Raw genomic sequence first — 22,192 nt, 5'->3', positions numbered from 1 at the left:
GAAGCTTTTTCACACTGTACCTGCTTTGATTTATGTTTTAGATAGCTCGGATCCGATCCACGTGCCGCGTGTTCTGTATGATCCGAGACGAGGTTTTCGTTAAGACCGTACGCGGACGTGTTCTCTCCTAGAGCAGGTCTATGAGCGAGTCGGAGAACTGAAGCGAAAACCGGAGAAGGACGAGCGAATCGAGTTGAAATTGTGTGTCATGTCTCATAAAGATCATCATGGGGAAGGACTGTCGGGTGTAACGAGGCGCGTCGTGTCAAACAGACAGGCGAGTCCACTTCGCCGCTCCTCCAGAACGCTTATTGAGTGGCGTTTGTACAGCACAGCGCACACGTGGTGTTTTAATCCTTTAATCCGTAAGATCAGAAGTTGGTTCTGTGATGAGTCAGTTGAACAGACTACGCAGTCTTATCCGGGATTTACGATACTCGGTAGATTTCTGAGCAGTTTATCATTTTCGCTCGGAGTCAATCGAGTACGTTCGTGAAAATGGAAAGAAACGGCGGATTTTAGATCGAGGAACGTTCGCAGTGCGGTCGCTACGCATATCTGACCTGACGTCTGCCCCTACTACAAAAACTTCTGGCCCGTCTGACAGGTTTACATTTTTTCCCACCATGCCACTTTACAAACTCTTCTAGTGCTTAGCAATCATAGTTTTTTATTTTTTTTAATTAAAGCTGCAAGCAGCATTTTTGGGGGCCAAGCACCCAGACTCATGGGTGGAGTTTGACCTCATAGGGTGCGTTGAACTCGCCTCGACGCAGGGAATCCAGGGATGCATGGCTTTAAAATTTCGATCAAATATAAAATCAGGGAGGTTTTCTTCATCCTTTCGGTGGATTTGTGTTACCTTGTTAGCATTAGACGCTATACATTTTGGCTCATAGACTTTCTAATTGGAACTTTAAAAAAAAAAAAAAAAAAAAAAAAAGCCAGACAGGCCACGCCCACAAACGACAACAGTAGTGGAGACAGACTACAAACTCGTCACTTGCTGTTGTAAACCTTAAGTTAAAGGTCATATATGGATATGTAGGTGTGTCAGGAAGTCCATGTATGGAGATGAAAGTACTGAACATTTCTAGTTCTAGGAATTCCTGGGTCAGGTTTTGTGTACTTTCTGAGAATGTTTATAAAGGACATTTGTGCAACGTTTTCAGTCGTAGGAACCGTAACAGTCATTTCTTTGTGTAAGTGGGTGAGGAAAATATTTATTTCAGCACATGTTGCAGTCTAACCTTCGTAGAACCTGTTCTCGGTTCTAATAACGTTCTCGATTGCAGACCCTAGTGCACAGTGCACGTCAAGAAGAAAAACTGAAAGAACAGTGCAGATGGAGAACGCTCCGGGTTTCCTCCGTACAGCCAGGATGTGTTGTAGTAAATATTTTCGGTATTATTTCAGACAGAGTGTTTATTTGAAACCTGGAGGAAGATAAATGACTCTGTGGTAAAAGTGTGTCTCGCGCTGCATGCTGGTACTCTGGGGGAAGGACTGTCATTTAACCTCATTTAAATCCAACCAACAGCTTCTGGGCAGAATTCAGAGAGAGCAGCTGGGAGCGGCAGCACTTCAGACTGCTGTTAAAATAGCAAATAAAGGCAATTTCTCACCACACACTTATTGTCCGGTCCATAAGTAATTGGACGGGGACGGACTTCTCATATTTTTGCCTCTGTACACCACCACAGTGGATTTGAAATGAAGCGATCGAGATGTGATTGAAGTTTAGACTTTCAGTTTAATTCTAGGGGTACGTTTTGGACCATTATACATCTGGACTGTGATGCGCTTTCCTGTCAATTTTGCAGCATTTGACCGAATCTGAGCAGAAAGTATAGCGCTATACACTTCAGAACTCATCCTGCTACTTCTATCAGCTGGTCACGTCATCAATAAACACGGCGTTTGTATTTTACATCGTATGAAATCCAAAAGTAGTGGTTCTGATTGTACAAATTATAGGAAAATTATCAGTGGAGGTGCTGTTACCAACCTGAAGATCATTATTTCCTATGACCCCGCATCCTAACGTGTTTTATTCCTCTTATACCACAGCAGCTTGCTAACAATTAGAGTTTTTTTTATTATTATTATTAATTAAAGAATGATGTCATACTTTTTGTCCATTTATTGTTACATTTATTGTTGTAGAACATTCGTGAAACAGGTTCGTTCCTGTTCTCACTCACATTATAGCAGCTATAAACAGTCATTCCCTCACCAGCTTCTTTTATTTTCTCCCTCTTGATATTAATAAGAATAATAAGAATAATAAAATGCAGCTTTTCATGTTCGCGAGAAACTGCAAATTTCTAAATTTTCCCCCAGCGAAAAACGTGACGCTGGAGACTCCTTCCACCAATATTAAAGAAACATCTCCTCACAGAAAACCTCTACGATATTGATATTTAAAAATAACCGAGTAATAGAGTTAGATTATACAGAGCGTCTGCTGGACACGCCCCTGCGAATGAGCTGTTGCTATAGAAACAATAACGTATTAGTACGTTTAATATAAACCTGTCAGAGCTGCGGTTCTAGAAAATGAACCGACACCTTCTGACCAATCAGAATCCAGAACTCAACAGCGCTGTGGTTTAAGAATAAATCGAACTCGTATGAGACACCTCGCATGCTGCTGAATTTCTGGCCGTTCGGTTCGTTTCGTTTGGCGAGTTACCGACTGATTCATCCTCGATGTTAAGCCAGGATCAGGAACGTGTCGTTGTTTAGAGCATTTTTGTAACTCGAGCCAAAAATCAGGCAAGAATATGAGCAAACAAGAGCGCGGATCAAGAAACAGGTGGCTTCCATTTACTCACCTGTAAGAGACTGGTTAAAACCACACACTGTAATTCACACACTAAATGAAATTGTTGGTAATTATAGAGCGCTGTTTTATACACACGGAGAAGTGTGTGTGTGTGTGTGGGCAATCTGGATTATATAACGTCACAAAAAAATATTATAATCAAAGTAGGACACATTTGAATGTCCGTGATTGCGGTTGCTTTTCTTTTCTTTAAAAGGATTACCCGATTACATTTCCTGACAGCACATCATCTCACCGTCCACGAACCACATACTAGCCATGAGAAAATGTTCAATCTAGAGCGTTTCCCCTTAATCATCCTCCACTTCAGTGATGATCTATCTATATCCGTCGCTCCGATGAGTGTTTGTCTATCAGAAAGAATACCGAGTGAAATCGTTTTAGGACGTGAAGAACCCTTAACGAACCAAATAGCACTTTGTGTGTCCTTTGGAACAAAGAGAACCGTGAGAACCATGAGTCGTGGACGGCTTCTTTCTGATTTGCGTCACCCTTAAAGAGATTTAGGTAGGAGGGATGAGTCGAGGGGAAACTGACACAAGGAGAGAGTATAGAGGTTAAAAAAGAAAAGATTAGACTGATTTTACACCGTTCAGCTGTCGCCCTTTTCCGTAAATGCTCTCCATTAGACTACAGTAGTCTAAAGACTCATCACGGCTCCCGCGTGGTGCGATGGGAAAACGTTCGACCTGTCAGTGGGAGATTCGTGAATTCGAGAGCAAAATCGGCTGTGCTTTCTGGGTGGGAGGGGCATACTCTCTGTCAATCACAGCAACACTAGCCGAACACCGGCACCTGTGCGCTCAGGTATGCAGAAGAGGATGGAGAGCACTTTCTTTCGAGTGCGTTACGCTTCCCTGTGATTCAGAAGTTCGAAAAAGATGTGGTGGGATGGCTTCAGGTGTCTTGGAGGAATCACGTGTTAGCCTTCACCTTCCACGGTTGGTGGCTGTGGTGTGATGGGGGAGATCCGGCTTGTGGTGGGAATTGGTACGTAACCAAAACGTGAAGAAAATGGGGTAAAATAAAAGAACGTCTTCACGCTAGCTCATTAGGTCGGAGGGATGTTGGTGCGGGAAGGAAAGAATCCACACACCGCTTGGCGAAGCGGTCATGAGTTTGTGACGCAGCTGTACGGCTAGTGATCAGAAGGTTGTGAGTTCAAATCCCAGCATCACCACGCTGCCACTGTTGAGTCCTTGAGCAAAGCACTCTGGGTTAAAGCGTCAGCCGAAAAGAAAATATAAATGTAAATATAAATGGAAGTTCGTTCCACCAGTTGATCGAGTCGACCACTGAGAAGGATCTCGATGCAGAGCTTCAGTGTACCTTCATCTTCTTCGATAGTGAGTCCCGTCGAGGCGCTTCACTAGGTGCCTTCAGCTAGCTGGAGGTCTTCTGTAGGCGAGTATGAGAGTCTTTAATTTGATGCACACAGCGACAGGATGCTAGAGGAGAGAACGTAGCAGTGGGGTGTTGTGGGAAACGTCGGGGAGATTCTGGAACAGTTGAAAGGGTCAGATGTTGCGTCGGGGCAGATCTGCCTGGAGCGAGTCCAGTCTTGACGTGACGAGGAACTGAGCGAGCACCCGAGCGTCCTCCGTGGATAAGAGCTACCCAAATCCTCCCGATGCTACAGAGGAGAAAACCTGTGGGATTAGTCACACAATGTGCCAGCATTACTCATCGCATACAGAAGCGATTTTTCAGCAAAGTCTGTTTGAGGAAAAGCTTTCAGACAGAATATTAACGCCGTCTGAACGAAAATAGACGGACAGCACGGTTCCCGAAGATGAATGACCGTGCTCACGGTGGATAAAACATCCTCGTTCTTCGTGCTTCCACGAGGACCAAATAACAATCAGGCTTGAGATAAGCAAATGAAACGTGTGGTTCTGCGTCCCGAACACGCACGCCCGCGCACGTAACGGAGAATATCACGGAAACCGAGAAGCTTAACCGAGTTTGTTGGATGTAGGATTATGAAATTAATTGCAGTGCAAATCTCTCCAGTCGTCTGACTAGTGCGGAGATGTTCCCTCGAGTCCCTGAAGCAGAAAAGTTTTTTGTGTGTGTGTGTGTTTTGTTTTGTTTTTTTTTCTATGCTGTTTGACGATATTGAATGTGTGAAAGGTGGGAAAGTGTACCGGCAAGAATGACAGAAGCCTGCTCGCTCCTCAGTCTCGTTCGAACTCATGAATAAGCATGTTCTAGACATGAAAGCGAGAGTGCTCGAGCGTCAAGGACTCTTCAGAACGAGGCACATGAAACAGCCGGTGTCCTCGCACGGCCGTGAGATGACGTGACGGACAAGACGAGAGAGATAAAAAGAAGTTGTTGTGGGAAGGGAAAACCGAAAGGTGCTTTTAGAGAGATCCTGAGAAATCAATAATAAGAGAACTTTTTTAAAAAAATAAAAACTTTCAAAGTGTCACGAACTATGATGCATCATTTAGCTGTAGTAGATTTAAACACTGGAACTCCTTTACGATTATATTAATAAATGCTTTATTCTCGAATTAACGTGATCTTCAGTGACATCAAGTTTATTTTATAATCAGTCTTTTAGTTTAAACGTCTTTCGTTGACATGCTGGTCGATTTTTTTTTTTTTTCCCCCTTTGGATAAAGGTTTCCCTATAACGTTACCCAAAATGGCGTGCCGATTGTGTTGCGGTGGGATTTCGCTGCGTTAGACTTAAGGTCGTAACTCGTAATATCCGACCTCAGACCAGGAAAAACCAAAGAAAACTCGGAAATCCTACTCAGGAACTCCTCAACCTTCTCAAAGTGACATCAAATCTACATGGCTGCCAACAACATCAACGGTAAACAAAGTAGGACTTCCATCCATCCGTCCATCCGTTTTCTATACCGTTTATCCTACAGGGTCACGGGGAACCTGGAGCCTGTACCAGGGAGCATGCGGCACAACCCCTGGACGGGGGGGCCAATCCATCGCAGGGCACACTCACATACACATGCGTGTCTTTGGACTGGGGGAGGAAACCCCCACGGCACGGGGAGAACGTTCAACTCCACACACACACACACACACACACACACACACACACACACACACACACACACACACACACACACCGCGGGAATCCCTCAACCCTGGAGGTGTGAGGCAAACGCACTAACCGCTAAGCTACCTTGCGCCCTCAAAGTATGGCTTATTAGCTTTAAATACAAGTGTTTTGCTTGGTTTTAGATTAGATCTGTAACACAGACTCTACAGTACAGCGATTTGAGGAGGAAAATATCCATCACTCATCACGGTTAGCTGCTTAGATTGTTAAGACGTGGCGACATCCGTGTTTTTTCCCACTTTGTAGCTGAAACCAATTCCGAGTTTCGACTTCCCACTACCGAGGAAATTGAATTAGGCCCGTAAGTCATCTCTACCTAATGACAGCGATGCAGCGGCGCTTTAGTCCTTTAATCTGTCCATCTCTCTCGTCTCTACGCTCTGCTCATCCAGATCAACTTCCTTCCAGATCATGCTAACACCACCATATGGTGGAGTCCAGCATTTGCTCCAGCGTCTCCACTGCTTCTACACTGAAATGTTGCTGGGAGATCCCTTATCTTTTTTTAATTAAACGCCATTGTAACGACGCTAGCAATAACAATGCCGCCCTCTGAGCATTGTTCGGGTGACGCACAATTACTAACTTCTCACGCAAACAAAGAAAATACAGCACCCATAAAACAGATTAGCACCAGCACTGTTAAACACATCACACATATTTCAGTAGAAACATATGTATTGTGCCTCAGCGTGGAGTTTCATGTTATATTCATGGTCCAAATTATTTCAGTCTAATCACTGAATCCCACCCCCCCCCCAGTCAAAGTGTCCTAGATTAGAGCTTCAGTGAGCAGAACATCACACACTCTCCCAGTCAGTGTTTAGTCACATTGCTGTCATTGTAAGTATGCTTGATGGCTTGAATGGACATGGTGAGGTTTGGCCATCTGCACACGCCCACACACCATGTGCTCCTCACACCAACAGGATCAGGTTGGAGGGGGACGCACATTTTGTTTTCACATCCCACAATCTCAGAAATGCATTCTCATGGGGAAAACACACAACGCCTCACACTGGATCACTAAATGATCAGAATACGTTACCGTTCACGGTATGTGTGCTGGTTTTAATCTGATCTAAAAGCAAAAGGAGGTCAAGCAAAACTGTTTCATCCAGCCTGCTAATGCACAGACCAAACAAAAAAAACCCCCAAAAAACCTAAAAATGACCCGCTCACTCAGTCGTGACCTCGTCTGTGACAGTTAGCAAAAGCTGTAGACCCCCTTCGCTGCCTCGTGGCTTGCGGAGAGGACTCGTCGTGAACGTTTGTATTAATTCAGAGTGGTTACCATGACAACATGGCACAGATGGGCAACAGCCAAAGTGGAAATGACACCCAAGACCAAACATGAAATGAAACGAAAAAAAAGGGGGGGGGGGACTTATTGAGAAAAGAGAAAAGAGAGTGGTTACAGTTCCTGCGCTGATATCTATATGTATAAGTGACATAAAGCAGCAAAGAGAATGATGCATAATGAATAATGAATAAAGTGAAAAGAAAAATGACATACCAAAAAGGAATGCTTGGGGGGGTGGGGTGGGGGGGTACATATCAAAATACAGCTGGAAAACTGAAAAGATTATTAGAGAGAGAGAGAGAGAGAGAGAGAGAGAAAGAATACACAATGTGGTACAAATTTTGTATACTAATTTGCATAATTATCATAATATCTGCATATTCATACTTATTATAATTATTATTTCATCATCTCCAGCTCCAAGCCTACAGCTATAAAGAATAAGGTCGCATGTCAGTGATGTGGCTCTGTACTGCCACCTCCTGGATATGAGTACAGCTGAGAGCAAAAGTTTGGACACCCTTAGCATAAAAAAAACCCACTTTATCCTGATCAGGGTCACGGTGGATCCAGAGTCTTTCCCAGGAACACGGTGAGATGTTGTAAATGTCATACCCAGACACTCTTTCTTGCTTTGGACAAAAATAAAATTTGGGATTAACCCTAACCATACGTTACGCCTAAGGAGTGTATACGTACTTTTGGTCTTTTCTGATACACAAGTTTAACATTCAGTAAAAATTCCAATTTCAAATAGAAATACATCATCTTTTTTTTTTTTTTTTCTTTTTTTCTTTTTTTTTTTTTTTTTAAATCGCACATAGCTCTATGGGACTGCTGTAGTTTTAAATGGGTCACCTCATTTTAGAGAAAGCTACACTAATTAAAATCAACGTAAGAATCCATTTTGCAAATCAAACAGTGAAAGAAATATAACTCCAAAGCCATTAGGGAGCGTTTATATATAATCTCACTGAACATTGCCAATCTGTACTCCAAATAATGAGTAAATTATTGAGCAATGTGTAAATGTTCAGACTTTACTGAGTGATATTTGGGATGTTTGATGTCTGAGATGAAAACCGCAGACCTCAGCAGGTTCAAATGCGTTTTAAAACTAGACCCATTCAGATGACTTTCTGTGTCAGGGAAAGAAATACTGTAGATGTAGTTTTAGCAAATCTGTATGTAAAAGGCAAGAAAATCAGATTGAACATCAAATGAAAGATCATTTAGATTCAATATTATTTCTCTTTTTAAGCTTTTATCTGTGAACCAGCAGTGGGAAAGCCTACAGCACTTCAAGTGCTCCTAATTTCATTTGATTTGATGATTTAAAAACCTGGAGCGCCGTTTGTATCATATTTGCTACATGAGTTTCTGAGACCTCTACATCGTCAACATGATCAATACTTTCCTTAAAGTGCACCTATTATGGTTTTTCAAATATGACCGTTCATGTAGTGTGTTATAGAGCTGTTTGTGAATGTAAAAATTCGGCAACATTTCAAAAATCAAAGCGCACGACAAACAGGGTTAGCGACTCCCAAAAGAAGGAACCGATTCTGAACAGCTGAAACGACTCATTAGTGATTCCAGAGTTTACTTCCTGTACTAACCTACGTAGGTTTGTAACAAAAGCCCTGCCTGTGGTCTTCATCGGCTGCTCGCCGACAGCGCTAGACCAATCACGACAGACTGGGATATCTGACCAATCAGAGCAGAGTATGCTCTCTGAAAGGAGGAGTTTAGAATGAATCCTATAGAATGCATCATTGAACGAGTCTTTCTTAACACTGGGGGAAAAGGTAATGCTGCAATTTAAATGAAGTGTTTTTTTACCTCGGATGCGGGTAAATCTATTGTGTGAGACCTTTAAAACAAAATTAGGCACGTTTCAAAACCATAATAGGTGTGCTTTAAAAACCTGTTGTATGCAATCTGATACACGTCTTCTGCCCTCTGGTGGATTATCCGGCAATTGCAGGCAGTAGTGGGCATTTAAAGGCCATATCCAAAGTGGCTGCTTTCATGTAACGACTCAAAATTTTGGCAGGGAAATCTTTGCTAATTTTGAAAAACTTACAGCAAGAATAACAAATCTTCACTTCTGAAAGACTCCGCCTCTCTAAGATCCTCTTTTTATACCATCATCTCTTTTTATATATCATCTTACTCACCTGTTGCCAAGTAACCTCCAGCTGTTTCTTTTTACCAATACTTACTTTTCCAGCCTTTTCGTTGCCCCGTCCCAACTTTTTTGAGACGTGTTGCGGCCGTCGAATTCAAAATAACCTGATTTTCTTCTTAAAGCGGTCCGTTTCCTCAGTTTAAACATGTGATATGTTTTCTAGGTTCTACTGTGAATAACCCACGGGTTCATGAGAGTCACAAATCATTGCATTCTGTTTTTATTGACATTTTACACAGCGTCCCAACTTTTTTGGCATTGGGGTTGTAAAAAGGTTCCTGATTTTTTTTGTTGTGTTTTTTTTTTTTTTTTTTTTTTTTTTTACGAACCAAACCGACTGAAATGTTTCAATATCTGTTTGAGTTTCTAAGATAAACATTGTTGTGATCAATAAATTGCCATAAATGCCTGATGCATCAAATATGATACAAAAAAAAAAAATCCAATATGTAAATGATATTTAAAATATTTTTTTTTTTCGTATTTTGTCAAAGGGTCCAATAAACACTTCGATTTAAAATAATTAGAATTTTCTGGCTAGTATTTGATGTGTCAGGCTTCACAGCGTTAAGAAATTCTCCTATAAGTATCACACTGCTTTCTTAATATCATTCTTTAGATCAGGATTCTTATGGCAGAAACATTTTCTGTTGATTTTTGTCTCATACAGGTTTTTAACGTTTCACCCAGAAATCACTGGAGTAGTCCGAGAGCATGCTGTTTGCTCGTTTTGCGTTATCTATCATCTGTTTGATTTATTTATTTATTTATTTATTTAAAAGATTAAAACATATACTCTACATAATGTGCATTTCAAAGTGTGCCAAGTCTCCATGTGTGTCTTACATTTATATTCGGTGTTTACGCTAAAGATCTGTCTGATACTCGGTTCACCTGCAATCACAGATCTGTATGAATTTAATGAGTGAATCATTACTCTTTTTTTTTTTTTTTTTTTTTTTAATTAAAAAAAAATCTTTGTTTTTTGAGCCTTCAGCTGATTAGGGATTGTCTTCTAATCAGCCCTCCTCCTGTCATAAAAACATCATCAGCAATTGCAGCAATTAGCTCCTATTTTGCGATGTGAGTTAAACGTAAGGCTCCTGAATTAAAAATGCAGTTACCAAACCAGGAAGTGACTCATTTAGTCAGTAAACAAAGCGGGTGAATATATTCTTTTCTCTGTGCGCTAGACGTAGAGATGAGTTTTTAAATAATCCTGGCTGCAGATGGCCGCCGTGGCTACTTCATTCCCAAAACACGTGACCAAACCGGGAGAAAAATGGGGTACAATAAACAAATCAAGAACATTTCGTCTTACAGCCTGTCCGCACCTCATTATCACCGTTCCCACCGTGTCGTTTGTCTCATCATGTCTCACTCATCTGCTTCTAACATTATTTTTAGCGTCTCTCAAGACTCGTCGGCTAATTATTCGTTTCCGAAGTTCATCACTTGGATATTTTCTGGTTTTCCGCTCCATCTGTGTTCTGGATAAAGAATCGTTGGTTTCGTCTGCTTGGACCTTAATACTGGTTATGATGTATGACTGAGCCCTGTGTACATTATAATACAGCAGAGTTTTAATAATAATAATAATAATAATAATAATAATAATAGACCTAATTAATTATAGTAAACTTGTGTATAAATATTTTTAAACCAAACCAAGCAAAAAAACTTCTGCCAGATTTACCAAAGTTTTGCCGATTATTCTTTGTGCCGTTTAAACGATTATAAACGCTAATTAGCTGTAAACGCCCAGTCTTCGCACAAAGCTCATTCGCGTCTAGCCCCGCCCACTAAACTCCATAAAAGGTCAACTCACAGAAAGCTGCCAACTCTATGAAAGAGTGAAAGAGCGCCTCCTGAGCGAGGCGTACGCTAAATCATTCCGATAACGCAGCTCGGCTGTCGTAGACACGCGTTCTCCTTTTTATAGGGTGCCGTTACTTTTGTCCTAATCGAACAGCTAGTCATATCTGCCTTCGTTCACGGATACGTTTCGGAATCGCTTTAAGACGGAGCGACCGAGTGTCACGGGATGCTCGTTAAATCGGTGTGTAATTGAAATACGCAAACGATTTAAACCCGTAGATAAATCCATTTACTCGACGAAACTGTTCAACGTTCTCATCAAATGCGTTACTTATCCGAGGATCCGCATTAATACACGTCCTCTTTACCGACCGGAAAGGGGATTGGAACATTTTAATGCTGTTCAGGTCCGTTTTATCACCAGGAGCAGTTTTTAGAGGCGCTTTTGTTACCTTCGGGACATCGCCGCTGCGTGACTGGAGAGTGTCCAAGGCCGAGTTCATCACTAAACCCACAAAGAGCCAGATAAACAGAAACGTTCCAGTGAGAGAGTCCAGAGACACTTCACCTTCATTCTTTAATTCCTTCCTCTGTTGGGACTCTCAGACACCTTGTTGAGTTTTAATGGGGTGTTTTACATTCATTCCTTCTCTCAAAGAAGAAAGCGTCCACGTCGATGTTCAGGAGAAGTTCTTATGGAGCAGCGGAGGGAGAAAACACTCTCCAGGCTTCTCTACAGATCACTCGTGAGACCGGTTGAGCTTTCCGGAGACCTTATAAAATATAAACTACATACATGCGTGTTTACGGAATGTCCGTGAATAATATCGAGTGAAAACGTCTTGATTTAGAATGATCTAGTGGTCCTCCATGAGCTCGGAGAGGAGCGCAGCTGGAACGCGAATCGCAGGTTCGTGTTAACGCGCTCGTCGTGATACGGTTTCGTTTCTATAGGAACAGCTCCTTCAGAGGGACTTGGACGGCGGACACGTCGTGTGAACGGATGTGAAAGTCGTCGACGCGGTGGACGTTTCTGTACGGAGAAATGCGTTTGTTTAACGTTACGGAAGGAGTCTCCAGTGTCAGCGCTCCGTAACGGTCGGAGGTAAAGCCGTCACTTCAAGTTTTCCGACATCTTCAGGGACGGAGGAGTTTTACGCTTTTACGGTTTCTCAATAACGTCAAAAACTGCATTTTTGGGGGGGGTCTAATTAACATCGAGAAAGAGTTGTTCCACAACATTACATGTAACTAAGAGAAATAAAAGCTTTCAGGATGTGCTGTTATTGAAAAATACTCAACTCTGGTGTTGCGTTTCCAAGATTTAAGAACGCCACGTTGTTTCACTAAAAGTCAGACTTTTCTTAGAACTTCTTTTCCCTGTAAACACTAACGGGTCTAGTATCCCAGCATGCACCGGGGCACGGTCTGGCTCGCCGAAGACCGACTCCATGTTTTTCCATACGACTCCTGCTGAGCTTTTGGCAGGAGGAACCCGTTGCCTCCTAGGTGTGGAGATGTTTTTAGACCTGGCTGTGGGATATTTCGATCACTAATGAACAGTTTTGCGAATGCTACACAAGTACAAGTGAGAAGTGATCCACTTTTAAAGTGGGTGAAGTGGATGAAAACATTCGTTTGTGCACAAGACATGTCGAACATGGAGAAGAAAAAGTATACTGCCGCAAGCATTTCATTTGCACGACCTTCTCGACCTTCTCGGATGCAAGCACCTTCACTTTCTTTTGTAGAAGCCAGTCTTGAGTTGTATGGGATGCATGTTTTGGGGTCGTTGTCTTGATGAAGCGTTCATCATCTGCCCAGATACGGTTTCTTTGATGAGAATAAATTCCGTCCTGATATGTCCGAGTACATCGCTCCGTCTGGGTTTACTCTGATGCAAGTTTACAGAGAAGCAGCCTCGTATCACGATGCTCCCGCCACCGTGCTTCACCGTGTATATATATAGTTTAGCTTGAGTAGCTCTGTAGGAATGGTGACGATTGCGGTGCAGGTCATTGTTTGTTTGTTTTTGGCGTATTCTGCGTAACTGTTGTTCCTGCTGCTTTCAACTCTTCTCTCTTACCTTCCGTACCATTAGTCTGAGAGTGTGTTGGGAATTCTTGCATGGCTCACCTGTCCATGGAGAGTTAGTCGTGGTTCCACAGACTTTCCACCTGTGTATCATCGAACCGACTACCGACAGGGAATTTTTGACGTCTTTGCTCCGGCTCTGTATGTTTTTCGCACTCAAGTGTCGTTTAACAGTGTTGTCCCTGAGAACTTTACGAAGCGCCTTCACTTTCATCGTGATTGCCTGTTGCGTCAAATCTTTCCAACTAATGGCGTCGTCTTTTATAAAGACGCCGGGTGCGGTTTGTCCGAGAACATATTATTGGAGAGTGACAGCATGTTGAAGTGCTTTGGACGATTTCTCACCACCGCCTTCATACTTCAAGACAAGATAAAGATATGATAAGATAACATTTATTGATCCCACACTGGGATCGGCGTAGACCGGGTTGGCCACGGTCGCCGGGTACAAGGCCCCTCCCATTGTCTTTGTTCTGACGAAGACATTCCAGAGAAGACATTCCAGCACTGAAGAGCCCCAGGTTGGTAAAACACTCATGTGAAAAGTGACACAACTGCTAACTTACACAAACTCCACCCTCTTCCAAACGAATAACCAATTAACTCCATCCGCTTATTTCAGTTGGAAAAGGGAATAGTGCGCGAGAAGACACACGGCCAATAACAAAGCAACAGATCATGCTCACTGCTAACGAGCTGCCACTGTAGAGCAAGACACACCCCTGGGGGCGGGACATATACATCTTGGAGAGCGTTTAATTGGACAAACACAGGACTAGTACAGGATCTCTCTTTAAAAATTGTTCAGTCATTTTCCCAGAAGTTACTGACTATAAAATTAAAACGAGTATTTTGGTGCCCAAACCTGAACCTCGGAATGACTTTAAACGCTTCTGTCAGAATCTAATGTAAATTTCTCACCACAGGTCATGGACTCACAGAAAGGTCACATAAATATTTCGAAAAGAATCCAACGTCGCAGTTCAACGCTGTTGTTCTGCCCCCCTGCTCTGCATTCATGCCTTAAAGCCAGGTTATGAGTCATCCTGGTGTGTCAGATCTTTTTCAGATTTTCAGACATCGCTCCCTCCAGCAGGATTACCCCTAGGGTACGACTGGCTCACGTCGAAACTCTTTAGAGAGCTCATTAAAAAGCGGTGTGCTAAATGACACACCAAATAGGAATAAAGTCCAGCCGCAGGTTTATTTTATCGAGGAGGTGATAGAGTATCTGTATCCCGCGCAGGAAAGATGGTGACTCGAAGGCAAGAGCGTTACATAACCAACAGAAAATAGACCGTAGTAGTTTTATATAACCTCTAACGATAGAGTAGCACATTCGGTCAGGCCTGGAGCTCTGGAAGCTGCTGGAGGCAGGGAGTGAAACGTGCATCGTAGTGAACATGAGGTCAGATTCGCTGCACGATATCTGTTTTCCCTCCAAGGCTTCTGCTCATCTTGATTCACAGGGAGTCTTGGCAGAGAGCGTTCACTCCCACGAGCACCAGGCTGAGAGACGAACAAGCATTTGAAAGACTAAGTAAAAATATGTGAACAATATTAAATGTCAAGCAAACTTTTTTCTCATGTCAGATAACTTTTGCAGGATTTATATACCCTGCATAAATGTCAACTGAGACAAGATAACGCACAAGAAGAATTATTTCTGGGGGGCATTTTTTCCCCTGCCTTTTCTCCCCAGTTTGGTCTTGGCCAGTTCCCACCCACTATCCACCTCTCCTCTATCATACGACAGCTATCGACTAGGGAGAGTGAAGGCTAAGAGGAACTAGGGAGGTCTTGGCCAATTCCACCCACTAGCCCATGCTGTGGTATCTGGCACCGAGATGTTAGCAGCAGATCCTTTAAATCCTGTAAGTGGTGAGGTGGGGCCTCCGTGGATCGGACTTGTTTGTCCAGAACGTCCCACAGATGGTTGATCGGATTGAGATTTGGGGAATTTGGAGGCCGAGTCAACACGGTGTGTCAGGGAGCATTATCCTGCTGGAAGAAGCCACAGCCATTAGGGAAAACCGTTGTCATGAAGGGGTGTACTTGGTCTGCACCAATGTTTAGGTAGGTGGGACGTGTCAAAGTGGCATCCACATGAATGCCAGGACACAAGGTTTCCCAGCAGAACATTACCCAGAGCATCACACTGCCTCCACCAGCTCGCGACACACACGCACTCGGCCGTCCATACGATGTAAAAGAAACCGTGATTCATCAAAGCAGGCCGTAAATATATACATATACATACATACAGTCGTGTGAAAAAATAAGTACACCCCATGGAAATTGTTAATTTTTTTTTTTTAAACATATTTGGTCAAGCAAACATTTGATCATATTTGAAACAGTGTCTATTAATGAAGTTGACATATTTGAACAAAAGCACAAGGAAAATGAGCTTTTACGATTATTTATTCAACAGAAATATAAATAGATGTGATATTCTTCTGTGGAAAAAGTAAATACACTCTTGGCCCCAGAAGTTAGCATTGCCCCCTTTAGCAGAAATAACTTCTTGTAGGCGTTTTGCAGAATTGTCCTCCAGGCTTGCTGGGATTTTTGAACATTCTTCCATGCAATATTATTTCAGCTGCAAGATGTTTGAGGGTTTTCCTGCATGTTCTGCCCGTTTCAAATCCCCCCCACAACATTTCAATGAGATTCAAATCCGGGCTTTGACTCGGCCGTTCCATAACCCTCCATTTCTTCTTTTTGAGCCGTTCCTTCATGGATTTGCTCGTGTGCTTGGGATCATTATCCTGTTGAACAGGCCAGTTTTAGTTCAGCTTCAACTATCGGACAGACGGCCTCACATCATCTTCAAGCACTCTTTGATATGATGCAGAATTCATAGTAGAACCAACGAATGCAAGCTGTGCAGTCCCTGAGGCAGCGAAGCAACCCCAAACCACAACATTTCCACCACCGTGCTTCACAGTTGGTATGAGGTGCTTCTCCTGTAAAGCTGTCTTTGGTCTGCGCCAAACATGTCTGCTGTTACTGTGACCAAACAACTCTATCTTTGATTCGTCTGTCCAGAGGACATTATTCCAAAAGGCCCGGTCTTTACCTGTATGCTCATTGGCAAACTGTAGTTTTGCGAAGGCTTTTTCCTGACACGCCTCCCATGCAGGTCAACTTTCTGCACTCTCTTTCTGATTGGAGAAGCGTGCACTTTCACACCAACAGCTGCAAGACTTACTGCAGATCCGGTGATGAAATTTTGAGGTTCTTGGAGACTTCTTTTTTGCATCAGACGGTCTACTCTTGGGCTGAATTTGCTGGGACGGTCTGTCCTGGACAAACTGGCAGTCGTTTGATATCTGTGCCATTTACAGTGGAACGATTTATTTCAAATAATCTGGAGATCTTTTTAAATCCCTCGCCAGACTCATAGGTAACCTTAACCTTTTTTTCTGAAGGCCTTACAGAACTCTTTAGATCTTGGCGTGATGACACCACACACCTCAATAACAAAGGGAACTCCAGACACTAGATATGAGAGGGGAATAAATAAGACCGGTTCCACCTGCACTCCCTAAACAGGTTCTAATCACCGGCACCCGATCTTCAACACCTGATTCTAATTTTATGGATTTGAAGGTGTGATAAATGTAAGGGTGTACTTACTTTTCCCATGTGACTGATCAGTTTGTTTTTTGTTCATTTAAATTGTGAACATTACTACAAAATGTGAATTTTACGTGTCGTTTGATAGTGTATCACCTTTATTACTAGGCACTGTCACTGTCCCCAGAATAGAAGTAAGTCATGCAATTTAAGGAATGAAAATGAGTCAATATTTCTATTATCCACACACACACACACACACACACACACACACACGCATGCATACACACGCCTTCCCTGCCAAAAACAAGAAATAACAACAACAAAGCAATCTCTCTTTTTTTTTTTTTGTATTTCATCATTAACTGTAAAAAGGATCAATCAAACCTGCGCTGACAAATGTGTGTTCAGCTTTATAACAGTAGATGGCGTCTGGAGTGTGTGTGGAGTGTGTGTGTGGAGTGTATGTGGAGTGTGTGTAGAGTGTGTTCTGCCCCCACATATTGCACATGTTGCGTACATAAAGGCACGTGAAATAAACGTGATCCTGACACTGCTTACGGCCCTCTGTGTACAGGCTGAGTCAGAACCCCAGGGTGTACACAAATTTTACAAATAATACATACAGGGACTGTAGAGACCGTAACTGAAAAAGTCAAAGAAGCTGGCGTTCTTGAGTGCTGAGAAACCTCCAGCAGCAGGCCGCGGGTTCGAGGGACATTTTCCTCTCTTGCCTCTCTTGTATTTTTACTTATTTATTTATTTACTTATTCATTTATTTATTTAGCAAAGACCTCAGGGTCTCTTTTCCAGAGAAGACGTCTCACCCTGGACTCTCACACAAACAGGTTTCCGCTCATTTCTCTTTTTTACCCAGCCTGGCACAAAGCTGATCGGCGGCCAGCGTTGTTTCTGCTCTGAATGCACGCTGAGTGAGAAATGGCCTCCGAGGCTGATCCGGGGTCAGTCGTACGACGGCGCAGCTCACGTCTAGGAAGCTCGGGCAGTGTTCAGTTGCTATGCAGTCTTAGCGTTCGTCTCAAGAACTTTAGCTGTTCTCCTAACAAATTATGTTTTGTGCAGGAGCATGGCCCACGATTCAGAGTGCAGAGTGCTCGAAAGAAGCCTCTTTCTAAGAAGCAGTGACCGATAGTATTTGTGTTCAAGTGTGTGTGTGTGTGTGTGTGTGTGTGTGTGTGTGTGTGTGTGTGTGTGTGTGTATGTTAGCATTGCATTTACATACCCTGTTGAAAATCTCCGTATAGAGGAGCACGGAGTGAAACCCTTCAGTACCGTTCACATCCAAATCTTAATCGGAATGAATACAGTGGAGCCACAAATGAACGTAAGACCACAAAATACTTTTTAAAAACAAACAAACATGGTAACTGCTGTATTTTAAAAGACACAGAAAGATCATCATGGAGATGATGTATGATATTACACTCCACTTCACATCTCCAGGATTATCTTCCTACGGCCACGACAGTCTAATTCAACCGGTTTCTCCTCTCTCTTAAGTGCTTCATGGCCTCCAGACAGACCCCAAGACACATAACTCATGTCTCAGTGTATTCACTTGTGGCCGCACCTTATTAAAAATGATACATTACGTGATACATTACATAACTCGTGGCCAGGAGACGACACTTACGTACGTTATAGCAGCTATAAACAGAGAGTCGTTCCCTCGGACTCTCCGACTCTCTCTCTGTTGAAGTTAAATAGAGAAAAATGCAGCATTGTTATCTAGGAAGTGTGTAAACTCTCTGAGAGTTCTTGCTTCACCACTGAGTGTTAGAAAGCTGACACTGGAGACTCCTTACTTACAGTAAGCTTTAGCGTTGCAATGATGATATGTTTCTTTGTTTTGTTGAATAACACCGCGTGTTTTATTCCATTTATTATCAGTTTTACGTGGAGCGTCGCTAGGGCCGTGCGATATGATGATATGATATCGAGGTTGTGATCCTGGTATCGTGATATCTTTTGATTAAAAAATTTGTTTTTTTTTTTTTTTTTTAATCAAAAACTTGGAAGCAGCTGATTGTTAGATATTCACACAGAAAAGAATTATAACGACACGTTTTCTTTTTATTCTCCCTTCGTTTTAGCGTTCGTTTATTCTTCGGACACGTTAAATAAAAAGTGTCAAATTCATAATTATTTTCAAGGAAAAATGACTATTCTGCTAGAAGCTTCTGAGCAAACACGTGCAGTTATGCACATGGTGTATCACAGAAACATCTCGAAGTATCGTGATATATGATATAAATGAATCGACGCCTTCTGACTGAATCACAATCCAGAACTCAACAGCACTGTCTGTATACATAAGCACAGGCTCTGATTTTCCTGGTTGTACACTAAATAAAACATTGCAAGTAACATGTCTGCGCCGTCTCCCTTCACAGCGAGCCTCGTTTATTTGTTGCCCGACGCCTCGCCTCAAGTCGCCTCGCCTCGCCTCGCTCTCCCTTCGTCCCTCTCTCACACACAGACGTTCTGTTCTTCTCTTCCTGTTCCTCTCGCTTTGGGCCAGAAGTGAGGCCCTTGCTGTAATTGTTCATGCGGTGACATGAGAAAGGAGAAGAAAACAAAAACGGCCACAACTTTGTAGCTCTCAAACTGTCCTGTGCGCCACCATCAGCGACAGAAAAAGCAAAGGAGTGGGAGGACAGGTTTGATCTATAAGGAAACATTCAGTCACACACACACAATCACACACACACACACACACACACACACACCAAAAACATAAACAGCAAGGCTCGATGTGAGGGTACACCTTCATAAAAAATAGCATTTTAAATGCCATTGTTATTATTATTATTATTATTATTATTATTATTGTTGTTGTTGTTGTTATTGTTGTTATTATTATTGTTGTTGTATATTATTACTATTGTATATTATTATTATTATTATTATTATTAATATTATTAATATTATTATTATTGTTATTTTTATTATTACTATTGTATATTATTATTATTAGTGTTGCTATTATTATTATTATTGTTATTATTATTAATATTAGTTGTATATTATTACTATTGTATATTATTATTATTATTATTATTATTCGTGTTGCTATTATTATTATTGTTATTATTATTAATATTATTATTATTATTATTGTTGTATATTATTACTATTGTATATTATTATTATTATTATTATTATTGTTATTGTTATTATTATTGTTGTATATTATTACTATTGTATATTATTATTATTATTGTTATTATTATTATTATTATTATTATTATTGTTATTGTTATTATTATTGTATAGATTGTATACATTATTATATGGTTTTTTTTCTGCGAGTCTGTGAAAACCTTTCACATGGTGACATTTTGACATTTTCTATTCTCTATAGTTACAAACTAAAAACCTACAAACTTTCCTGAACTGAAATATTTTTGTCTACATCTCAATCAGGAAGTAAAGAATGCATTTTAGCATTTTAAAGTGAAAAGTTTTATTTTAATCGCACTGGAAGAAGCCCCGCCTACCGCTACGTTTATAACCTTACGGAAAAACAACATGAATTCAACTTTTCAAGAATGACACGTTTATGACAGGAACCGAGTTCTCGCTTTCGTGATCAGCTTCATCCGTGTCGCTCTCTGTTTCATCATCTGAGCTACAAGTCACTCACGTCGTCGTCTCTTCACTCCACGGATATCTGCTCGCGCTAACATCCGGGAGGTAATACTGCATCATTCACTCTCTTCTGTTCTTTTGGATCGATTTTGTATTACATACCTTTAAAAAAAAAAAAAAAAGTCACCATATTGTCCACTGTGGTCTGTACGGAGTGTGTACAGTAAGCGCTCTTCTCTGTTTTGATGACGATGTGATCGGGCAGGAGCATGGCGGACATTGTGACAGCCGACATCTGATGACGATCTGAACCGAACACGGTGCTACATTCACAAACCTGAAGAAATCGTGAGGAGATCACACTTATCTAGTGAGGGTTTAACCATCTGTATTCAGGCTGACTGAAACAAACTACTTACACAACAAGTTATTGTGGAAAAAATATTTCCACATCGTTTTGGTGAAAAATATTTAAGGTGTAGTGTCAGGATATGATTTGTTGTTGTTGTTGTTGTTGCCACAGCAACGTCCAACGAGTTCGAGTTTTAAAGGTTTTTTTATTACATTTTTTAGGATTAGCACTACCGAGAGCAGGCGTTACGTAGAAACGCGTCTGTAATTCAGTGAGGTATTTAATGCGGCACCGATTACAAATATCTGTGTTTTAAAAATGAAAATAGCAGACATGATGACCCCGGGACGATCTGTAAAACAAATTTCAAAGTTGTTGTCGTCTGGGAGGATTGTCTGTGCGTGATAATTCTGCTATTACGCCGTCTAGTCAGAGAGAGAATCACCTAACCGGATTTCCTTGCTTAGCTTCAATTTTGGATAATTGACCTGCCGTATTTACAGTATAATTAGGATATTATCGGATGGAATTAATGACATTTAAAAAGAAAAGAAAAAAATGTAAGGACTAGAAATATACATTTAGACCCACTGACAGCTCGTTGCATTTTCAGGGTCAAAGAAAAATATTGCATGTATAAATATCATAAAACAGCAGCAGTATTTCTGTACTGAAATGTGACTGGTCTATACAGTGTGTGATGTTCTGTGGTAAGACTGTAATGGATAAAACACAAGTAAAAGCTTATTTTATTAGAATTCCTTTTCTATATAAATGAGCAGATAAAATATATCCGAGAATATCAGAACAGTACGTAAATAAAAACAGCACCTGAAGGGCATTAACTCATGTTTGTTCTACTACAGGGGCATATTTTCTCAAACATACACATAGAGGAACCTAAGAGGGCAGTCCATCACATGTTATCCACTAGAAGAGCGCACATTAGGGCACTTCATCTCATTTTCTTGCATGCAGGGAAGCCTACAGGGCATGTCATCATGTTTTCTTGCATGCAGGGAAGTCTATAGGGTATGTCGCCATGTTTTCATGCATGTACCGAAGCCTCTAGGCCACCTCTTCGTGTGCTTTTGCATGTAGGGAAGCCTATAGGGCACTTCATCATGTTTTCTTGCATGCAACGAAGCCTATAGGGCTCTTCATCAAGTTTTTCTGACGTTCATGGACGCCTATAGGGCACTTCATCATGTTTTCTTGCATGCAACGAAGCCTATAGGGCTCTTCATCAAGTTTTTCTGACATTCATGGACGCCTATAGGGCACTTCATCATGTTTTC

Source organism: Ictalurus furcatus, chromosome 27 (assembly GCF_023375685.1).
Source record: "Ictalurus furcatus strain D&B chromosome 27, Billie_1.0, whole genome shotgun sequence".
NCBI classification, from domain to species: domain Eukaryota; kingdom Metazoa; phylum Chordata; class Actinopteri; order Siluriformes; family Ictaluridae; genus Ictalurus; species Ictalurus furcatus.
This window is presented reverse-complemented; position numbering follows the sequence as displayed.